Genomic DNA, 10,721 nt, shown 5'->3' with positions numbered 1-10,721 from the left:
GAGGGTGAGCCCGGTAGTTTGTCTTGGAGCCCGCTAAGTACTCATGTTTAGAGGTGGTGTTGGACAAGTTGTGTATTATGCTTGAGCTTGACTCATCTATGGTATTTATGTATCATTTCTTTTTTTTTTTTTCTTGCTCCCTTAGTCCCGATTTCCCCTTTGATTATGCTTATTGCTTATGATCATTTTAATTGCTTCCGCGACCAAGGATGTGTAATGATACGCTATGAGGCTTGTTTGGGGTTCCTTCGGGTTCCCCATTCGCCGGTCACGTCTAGGCCCTAGGCTTGGGTCGTGACATAAGTATGGCTCTGATACCAATTGTTGGAAAATTTTATGCACAGCGGAAGCATATCATAATCATACAACTTACATTAATAATAGACAACACATTGTTTATACTAGAACAAGTACAATTATGTTAGGGCATATAAACTTTCTGAATTTAATTTCAGAATTACCTCTTGAAGCGTGAGCCGATACCTTCAAGTGAATCTACAAGCTAGTCGACACTTGAAACTTCAAGCAAATATATAAGCTAGTCCACAAACTAGACCACAATTCTACAATCTTCTACAGTGATCCCAAGTTCACTTCCGAACCCTCTCAATACTTGGGTGGACAAGTATTTTATGGAAAAAATTATCCTTTTTTCAAGGGTTAGAAGAATCCCTATTTATAGAGATTTCTAAGTCATGTCCTTCTTCCTTTCCTTAGAATAGAAAAAGTGATATACTTCTCCCTTGCCTTAGAACATAGAAAGATACATACTTCTCACTTTCCTTAGAATAGAGAAAGACACATACTTCTCCTTTTTCCCTTACAATAAATTCTGAGTTCTAGATAAATATGGGCACGGTAGAGACCACATAATTAATTACCGAGGCTTCCTATTATGAAAATAATTCCAAATAATTAATTTGAATTATTTTTACCATAATAAATTACAAATCATTCCACTAGAAATTCGTAATTGCACTCCTCTATTTATATTTTGGAATTCCCCATTAGACACATATGTAATTCCTCATGTTAAGATTACAGATACTAATCAATAAATTAAATTACTGACGAACTTAATTCAATGATCAATTTCCTTTAGAGCATTGCTTAACTTATTTCATGAGTCGGATTCTTAAATCCACTTGCAAGGTTTGACACGATGAAAACTTTTAAGCTTCTCAAAAAGGCATATCATCGATCTCTGTATCGAGACATGGATTGCATCAACTAACTTATTATTTCACCAATATATATTATCATCATCTAATCTACCAAGAATATTGACCCATCTTAGAATCTCACCTTTTAATAAATCAAAACGATGATTAACATATACAGATCATAATAGTTATATCAGGATTAAGAATATAAGTACATTTAATAGTTTAGAGAATTACTTTTGTCAGTCAGTCTAAAGCAACTATCTCTACTCGGTCCCGTTCAATACATACAAAATGCAATAGCACAAGAAGTTGGAACTATACCATTCCCATAATCAAGATAAACTACATATAATCTTGTGCTACAATCGTAACCGATGACATGTCCAATTTTCATCATAATTTTTTCCATAAAATACTTGTCCACCCAAGTATTGAGAGGGTTCGAAAGTGAACTTGGGATCACTGTAGAATACCGTAGAACTGTGGTCTAGTTAATGGACTAGCTTATGAATTTGCTTGAAGTTTCTAGTGTCGACTAGCTTGTAGCTTTACTTGAAGGTATCGGCTCACGCTTCAAGAGGTAATTCTGAAATTAAATTCAGAAAGTTTATATGCCCTAACATGATTGTACTTGTTCTAGTATAAACAATGTGTTTTCTATTTTTCATGTAAGTTGTATGATTATGATATGCTTCCCCTGTGCATATAGTTTTTCAACAATCATAACTAGTTAATTTTTTATTTTATTCTTGTAAATAATTTAAAATTTGAGTTTTCTTATGGCTTTGCTAAGAACTATGGAGATTAGGGTGTAAATAATTAGGAATACAAATTACAAATTACTCGAACTAGGCAATCGCCAATCCAACTGCCATCCATCAAGAGCGAAGGATGTGACATCTTTATGATCTGCAAAAAAGGAATGTGGTTGGTGTATCACTAGGTTGGTGAGGGAACCCGTTGCAATTTGCTCGTTTTATGACAACAAGAGAAGTGTTTCTTTATGTGTAATATAATTGAGTAGGATCATATTCTTTTATGTTGTGTTGCGTATTCCATAAGAACAAGCAAAACTCATTTCTTTGCGCAATAAACGTAAAACACAGTAATCCAATTAATTTAAATGCAAATCGCATTAGGATCGTTAAAACAAGAAAAGCTCCTGCCAAAAATTTCAATCATAGGAGACTTCTCATAAACATTTACCAATATTTTACTCTGTTATAATTTCAAACTATAATTATATTCGACATATATATATATATGTAAATTTGTCCTTTAACTTGGGTTCAGATAACATTTACGCTCTTCAATTTTGAGTGTGCACAAGTAAACACTTAAACTTGTATAAAGTTGAATAAGTAGACATGACACACATCCTATGTGACATAATACAAATAGGACTCTACGTAAGATGTTACCTTGGATGTGAATTGCCATGTTGATCGTAAGATGTCAAGTAAGACGTGTGTGTCTACTTATTCAACCTTATACAAATTTAAGTGTGTACTTGTGCACACCCAAAGTTGAAGGGCAATATAGATGCCGAGATTATGTTAAATAACATATATTATGTATTATGCCATTAAATTCTGCCTGGACAGATCTACATACATTTTAATAGGCATAAGACATAAATAATCTCTTTAACTTGGCTTCAACTCACATTTGTGTCCTCCAACTTTGAGTGTGCATAAGTAGACACTTAAACTTGTATAAAGAGGAACAAATAAACACACCTGTCCTACATGACAATTTGTATCCTACGTGGTGCCCTACGTATATTATGCCACTTAGGACTCATGTGTCTACTTGTTCAACTTTATACAAGTTTAAATGTCTACTTGCGCACACCCAAAATTAGAGAACATAAAGATGAAATAAAGCCAAGTTAAATGACACGTTTATGTATTATGTCATTTCAATACGTTATAAGCTTTTTAAAACAATTTCATTTCATGTAATTTTTTGGTTTTGTCCACTTTCGTATATTCACCTAATTAAATTTGACAAAAAAGCCATATGCCAACATAAAAAAATAGCTTTTGTGTAGGATCAATTGAACATTACTCATAAGTTTAAAGTTTATGGTTATAACTACCACACTTAAAAAGAAAAAAAAGGTTATCAACATAATAGTGCAAAAGTTAAATTTAATGAACACCACCAAGAAGTTGCCATTAGGTATCTTTAATTTAATTTATTTTACTAGCGACGAAGCTCTTAAATAAATCTCACTATCGTCTATCTTCCTTTTGCTTTAATTATTATTAACAATGAAATAATTTTTCTTTTGTACTAATTTTAGCACTTCTTTGGAATTGGAATCTTACATTTTATAAAATTATAAAACATATCATGAGGATGTTTTCAATTAAGTGAAATATTATAAGAATGACATTAAAGTTTCGCTGAAACAATATGGATAATTTTGGACAAAACCCCGTTATTTTTCACTCTTTAGGTTCGGGTTTTTGTTCTCGCCATTTACAAGAGTACAATTTAGGGGTGCGCATCGATCGGTTCGGTTCGATTTTATGTGTTATTGGTTCGGTTTATCGGTTTTCGGTTTGTAAATACGTCAAATCGATAACCAAACCAATAACATATTTCTTATAGGTTTTTGGTTAATCGGTTTATGGTACTTAACGGTTCGATTTTCGGTTTAACCAATAAGAAAATACTCATATATATTATATACACGATAAGAAAATTTTCATATAAACCATATGATTTTTCCAGCATTTGGCATTAAAGTAATAATCATAAAAGTAACAATCATTTTTCTGGCAAGTTTAGACACTAGACACATTCAAAGGAAAAAGTGTGAAAGTAACAATCGTTTAATCATTAACAATAAGACTAGTAAATTTAGTATAGTCTTATTGGGTTATCGGTTTAACCATTAACAAAAATCATAAAACCAGAAACCGAACCAATAACCCAATAATTTTTTTTGCAAAACCATTTAAAAACCGTTAGCCTAATAATAACCCAATATCAATAAATCAATAATGTTTTTTTCGGTTCAGTTTATTGATTAAATCGGTTTTTGCACACCCCTACTACAATCTACCCAAATATATGTCAAGCTCCAATGATGCAGTCACACATGACATTAATTAATTACTTTTTTAAAAAAATAAACTACATGAGCAACATATTTTTTTCATGCGAAACAACCTCCCCATGAACAACGACTACTGTTGAAGAAATAAATCTAAAGTTTAATTTAATTACAAAAATTAATTCAATAAATGAGAATTATTCGAGATCACCAAATATACATTGTGTTGGAGTACCCAACAACAACATTCTGTATGGTTCATTTAATTAAAGGCAGCCCTAGCCCCACCAAGAATATTTTAGTGCTAGAGATATGCGACAAGAAAATCAATCACAAGAATTAAAAACCATAAAACAATAGCAAAATAAAAACCATCATTGGAAGGATTTGACTTTTTGTTGTGAAAAATATTTCAAGAATATGAACTAAATTTCTCAAATGATTATTCGACTGATGAATTAATTATCTACTAAAATCTTAGAAAGTATGCAAAAGTTATTCTACATCATAAAAGATGAGAGTTGGAGTAGCAGAGATTTATTTCTAGTGACATTCTTCTTAGATATTCATACCCAACATGTGTAGTTAAAATCTTACAAAAAAATTGTAATGAAATTTTTTTTTAGTGAAAAAAGAACACACATATCTTGTTATACTAGATGTCCCAACAATTTGGATGCTGTTTATTTTTGGTAGGATGATAATTTAGACTTAATAATTTTTATAAAGCAAACTATTGCGCTGAGCCGAATGAGTCGCAGAAAGTAGCTATTACTTCAATGTCATCAAAGAGATGATCTTTAGACTCTGCATTCGACACGCCAAATTCAGACTTTCAAATGACATCAACTGTTCATACATGCACATTGAAGTAGCTATTACTTCAATGCCCACGAGTGTTTTCTATTAGTGTTATATTCTGCCCTCAACATACGTATTCACATAGTAGTCCTCAAAGCTTTTCTGTTATGCACAAGAAAGTAAACGGTAAGCTCGACTTAGACTTCATCTAATTCATTACTTGTTATGTCCTGATAAAAAGACTGGTTGAAGGTAATATCCTGAAAAGAGCAAAAGAATTTCTTAATAGTTCAATGCAACCAAAAATTGTAAATGACTAATAACACAGAGCGTAAGGTGAAAAATCTATGATATTTAATAGTTCCCACAAGAGAGCACTAAGAATTTGCACCTTCTAGTTTCTCTAAGAATTCATTCATTTCCTTTTCTCCAACATTATATTTAGGAGGCTCTACTACAATAAGTGATGGGCTAGTATTTGAAAAATTAGGAACAATATAAGTAATTTTTTTGGAATATACAATTAATTAATGGTAAACCAAAAATATAATCTGCACTTAAATTAAAGAACAAAGTACCCACCCCTTTATCATCTAGTTGCAACTCCATTGATCAGGGCCAGGGGGTCTAGTTCTCCAACAAAAGACACTCTTTTTCAATCCTTTGGCAAAAGGCACTTTCCGATGTCGTCATGTTCTTATAATTTTTGTCATATTTGAAGAAGTGGTGATCATACGGATAATAGTCAAGTATGTCAAACTTCTTGATCTGCTTAAACCTCTGCTCAATATAGTCTATAATCTCTTCTATTTCCCCACAACTATTGTTTGCCTCATCCATTTATTGGTGTTGCTTATTATGAAGCGCGCAAGAAAGCAATTGTTTTCTGGTATATATATATTATGCTCACTGGAAAAAAATAAAAATATCCTATTTAATTTGTTTAGTTGCAAATCCCAACAGATAACTGTATTGGAAGGAATTATTCTTACAGTGTAATTCCAACAATAGCATCCATATTCCCATCCCAACTAAATCAGAAATAGTTAAGTACTTTCTCGGTTGAATTTGTTGCACGGAATGTGTAAACTTACCTTTGTGTTGTGCGGGCTGTTAGACTGGAACAACTACAGATTCTATTGTCATAAAAAAAATGAACAGCTTTCACAGTGGAAGTTTACAGATGAGCTAGTTGATAGCCCATTCACTACTGTTACAGAATCAATTTACAGCTGCACAATATTGTATATATGGTAGTCTAGCTGATTTGTAGGGATTTGATTATTTAGTTAGTTACTACTCTTTATGTATTTATATCAGTGTAGTCATTGAGCAATAAACAAGTTATTCTCTCCAAACCTTATCGATAACAACTACATACACATATTTATGCCTTGAACTAAGCACTATATATAGACAAACATGATAGTACTTCTTAGTTTTCACCATGCTATAACGTAAGAACAAATAATAGTATTTCTCATTGGCAACAGAATATTGGGTATCATACACTCCTCATCTACATAGAGGAAGTGCAGCTCTGTAACTCAGAATAATCATTCACGTTTACAATTCAGCTTTTGAAAAAATTATTTGACGCAAAATACAAACTCTTGAATCATCTATACATATAATATGCTCGAAGTACACATGGACTGATGCATATATAAACAAAATGGAAGCAATTCAACGGTAGAAAGTACGTGTTTTTTTGTTGAAAGAATCAACTTCACCAAATTAAAGATTGAATAAACCCCAACAACCTCAGCTCAATATATTCAAGGAGAATATATTAAAAGCTCAAATAAAGAAGCAGGAAAAATACCTTATGTAAACTACTAGTTCAAGTTGGTAATATCACCCATATAGCTATATCTTCCAAAGGTCCAAAATATAAGCTTTCTTTTGAATCACCTGCAATCAAAATTATACACCGACACGTGGTAAGGGAAGAGATTTTATTTTGGCTATCCAGACCTTGCACATGATCGATATAGCTTAAATATATGTTTATAGCAAACTAAATCAATTAATACTTCTTTTATGTTGTGATAAAATCAACACTCTGTGATCAGGAACAATCGAATTCCTCCATTGATGAACATTGAGTTCATATGAGAAAGGAAGAAGAAGATTTTGGAAGAACTACATAAGGAATGTGTTTCATTGAATATGAATTGAAAAGTAGTAAACATTTACAATGTGACTCTATATATATACAATCACTAACAGAATACAACTGAAAATTAACTAACTAACAACTTGACAAATAACAACATGACACTAACTACACTAACTAATTTCACCGTGCATAACTAACTTTTATTGTACACAACTAACTAATGGACTCTATACTTTATATTCTCATCACCCCCCCTCAAGTTGGAGGTAGGTGAGTTTACAAACAACTTGTGTAATAGAGAAGTATGCTTAACTCCAGTAAGAGCCTTTGTAAAAATATCTGCCAGTTGTGAGTCTGTGCAAATATGATGAAGTGTGATCAGGCCCTGTTGAAGTTTATCTCTAACAAAGTGGCAATCAATTTCGATATGTTTGGTTCATTCGTGAAAAACTGAATTCTTGGCAAAATGTATTGCAACTTGGCTATCACAGAAAACCTGTATTGGTAAGGGGCATTGCACAGACAATTCAGTTAGTAACCTTTCAAGCCAAACCAGTTCACCTACTACTTGTCGCACAACTCTGTATTCTGCCTCTGCAGAGGATAATGAAACAGTGGCTTGTTTCTTAGACTTCCAACTGATAGGACTGTCACCTATAAGCACTAAATAACCACTAACTGACTTTCTTGAATCAGGACAAGCAGCCCAGTCTGAGTCACAATATGCAGTGATGGTAAGGTCAGGCTTGTTTGAGATGAAAATTCCCATTGTAGGATCTTGTCTCAGGTATCTAAGGACATGATAAATTGCTATTAAATGTGGTTCCCTAGGTGTTTGCATGAATTGACTGAGGTGTTGCACACTATAGGCTATATCAATCCTAGTATTTGTAAGAAAATTGAGCTTCCCGACCAATTTCCTGTAAAGAGTGGGATCTGATAGAAGCTTCCCATCAGTGGCCCTTAATTTCTCAGTGTAATCAAGTGGTGATGCAGCAACCTTGCAGTTCAAAGAGTCAAATTTCTTTAACAGATCAGTAGTGAACTTCCTTTGTGAAATAAGAACACCATCAAGTCTATACAATATTTCTAATCCCAGGAAGTAGTGCAGTCTACCAAGATCTTTTATTTTGAATTGATCATTCAAAATGGATTTCAAAAAGTTGATTTCCTCCTGATCAGTTCCAGTCAAAATCACATCATCTTTATAAATGACAACAAACACCAAAGAGCTTCCCTCCCTCTTATAAAACAGTGAATAATCACTATCTGAATGGGTGTATCCTTTAGAACAAAGGCTGCTGGCCAATTTGTCATACCATTGCCTACTAGCTTGCTTTAAACCATACAATGACTTTCTCAACTTGCACACCATATTTTGACTGTCCACAGCAAGACCCTGTGGCAATTTCATATACACTTCCTCATTCAAATCACCATGAAGGAAGGCATTATTGACATCAAGTTGATACAAATTCCACCCCCTCTTGACAGCCAAGGTGATGAGGGTCCTTACAGTAGTCATTTTAACCACAGGAGAGAAAGTTTCATTGTAATCTATTCCAGCCTATTGAGTATACCCTTTAACCACCAGCCTGGCCTTGAACCTTTTCACACTACCATCTGCCTTATGTTTGATTTTGTACACCTATTTACAACCAATTGCATGCTTTCCTTGGGGTAAGGGAACCAGTTCCCATGTATTATTTGCAAACAGGGCTTCAAATTCTTGTGTCATTGCCTTTTGCCAAGCAGGATGCAAGACTGCTTCCTCATAAGAAGAAGGTTCACAATCATGTGAAATGGTTTCAATCAACTGCTGACTATCAGAACACAAAGAGGTGAAGTAAACATTATCATGGTTGGACATAAAAGAGGTGAGGGAGTGATGGGAACTTGAAGCATTTGGAGAGGATTGCAGGTTAGGTAGAGTGTAATTGTACTGTTGCAGATAGTGAGGGGTATGAAATGACCTAATTGTTTTTCTAAGAGTAGATACATTATCACAAGAGGATATGGGTGCAGGTATGGGTTGTGAGGGGATTAATGAGTTGATCGGAGGTTGAATATCAGGAGCTATGGGTGAGACTGTGTCTTCATCATGAGATGTGTTACTGTCCAGGGATTCAACATTAAAAAAGGTGCTTGTCGAAGTAGGTATGTAAGGCAAGTTGTTGGAGTGGTGAACCAGGAGTTTTAAAACAGAAGGAAAGCTAAAACCATCAGGAGCCAGTACAAAAGGAAACACAGACTCATGAAAAATAACATCTCTAGAGACATGGACTCTTTTGGTAACTAAATCTAAAACCTTGTACCCTTTTGTATTGAAAGGATATCCAACAAAAATGTGTGGTGTTGCCCTAGGCTCAAACTTATCTTTATGAGTTTTCAAAGTAGTGGGAAAGCATAGGCAGCCAAAACTTTTAAGATGAGAATATGTGGGCTGTGTATGATACAACAATTCATAGGGGGTTTTATTCTGTAAAATCTTGGAAGGCAATCTATTAATAATGTATGTGGCTGTGAGGACACATTCTCCCCAGTATGGCATAGGCAATTTGGACTGAAATAAGAGTGCTCTTGCAGTTTCAAGAAGGTACTTGTGTTTTCTCTCAACTACACCATTTTGTTGAGGTGTGTAGGGACAAGACTTTTGGTGTATTATACCTTTCTCTTGGAAAAAATGAGTGGATTCAGTAAAGGTGAATTCCAGAGCATTATCAGACCTGATAATTTTCAATTTGGTCTGAAATTGGTTTTCCACAAGTGATACAAAAGCTTTGATTGTTTGTAAGGCATTGCTTTTACACCTCAGCAGTTGTGTCCAAGTAGATCTAGTGAAGTCATCTACCATGGTCAAGAAATAATGATAACCATCATGGGTAGGAATGTGGTATGGTCCCCATAGATCAACATGGAGCAACTCAAAAACTGTGGTGCTGTTGGTTGTACTTTCTGGAAATGACATTCTAGTTTGCCTAGCCATAGGTCATATGGCACAAGTAAAGGGTTGTCTAGGTGAGAAATGAATAGGTATAGCTTGGATGCCTCTCATCTTTACAAAAGGTACATGGCCTAGTCTAGCATGCCACAAAAGTTCATCTCCATGAGAGTTATCAGACTTAACAACAAAAGAAGAACAATCAGTGATATGACATGGAGAATCAAAACTAGAACAAACATCTTTATTGACAGAGAATGACTGTTTTACAGTAGATGGTGCTGAAACATCATTACATTTGACTAAGGAAGAGATTGTATGACAATGACTTGAAGAGGCATGAGATGTCCTGGTCCTAATAGGAGATGGACAACAGTTGTGACACTTTGAACACAAGAAATACAAACCATTCTTGGCTCTACCAAGTTCCAGAGGGCTCTTCAGAGAAGGGCCCTGCAGTAAACATGAAACACTGTTAAAACTTGCTACACCTTTGAGTTGAAACACTAAGCAATGAACTGAAATTAGATTGAACTTGAAACTAGGCACAAAAAGCACTTTCTGCAGAGTCAAAACTGGACCTAAACAAACATCACCACTTTCAGTTACTTTAACTTTGTAACC

This window comes from Solanum stenotomum, chromosome 6 (assembly GCF_019186545.1).
Source record: "Solanum stenotomum isolate F172 chromosome 6, ASM1918654v1, whole genome shotgun sequence".
Taxonomy (NCBI): domain Eukaryota; kingdom Viridiplantae; phylum Streptophyta; class Magnoliopsida; order Solanales; family Solanaceae; genus Solanum; species Solanum stenotomum.
The sequence above is the reverse complement of the archived record's forward strand: the minus strand, read 5'-3'. Positions refer to the sequence as shown.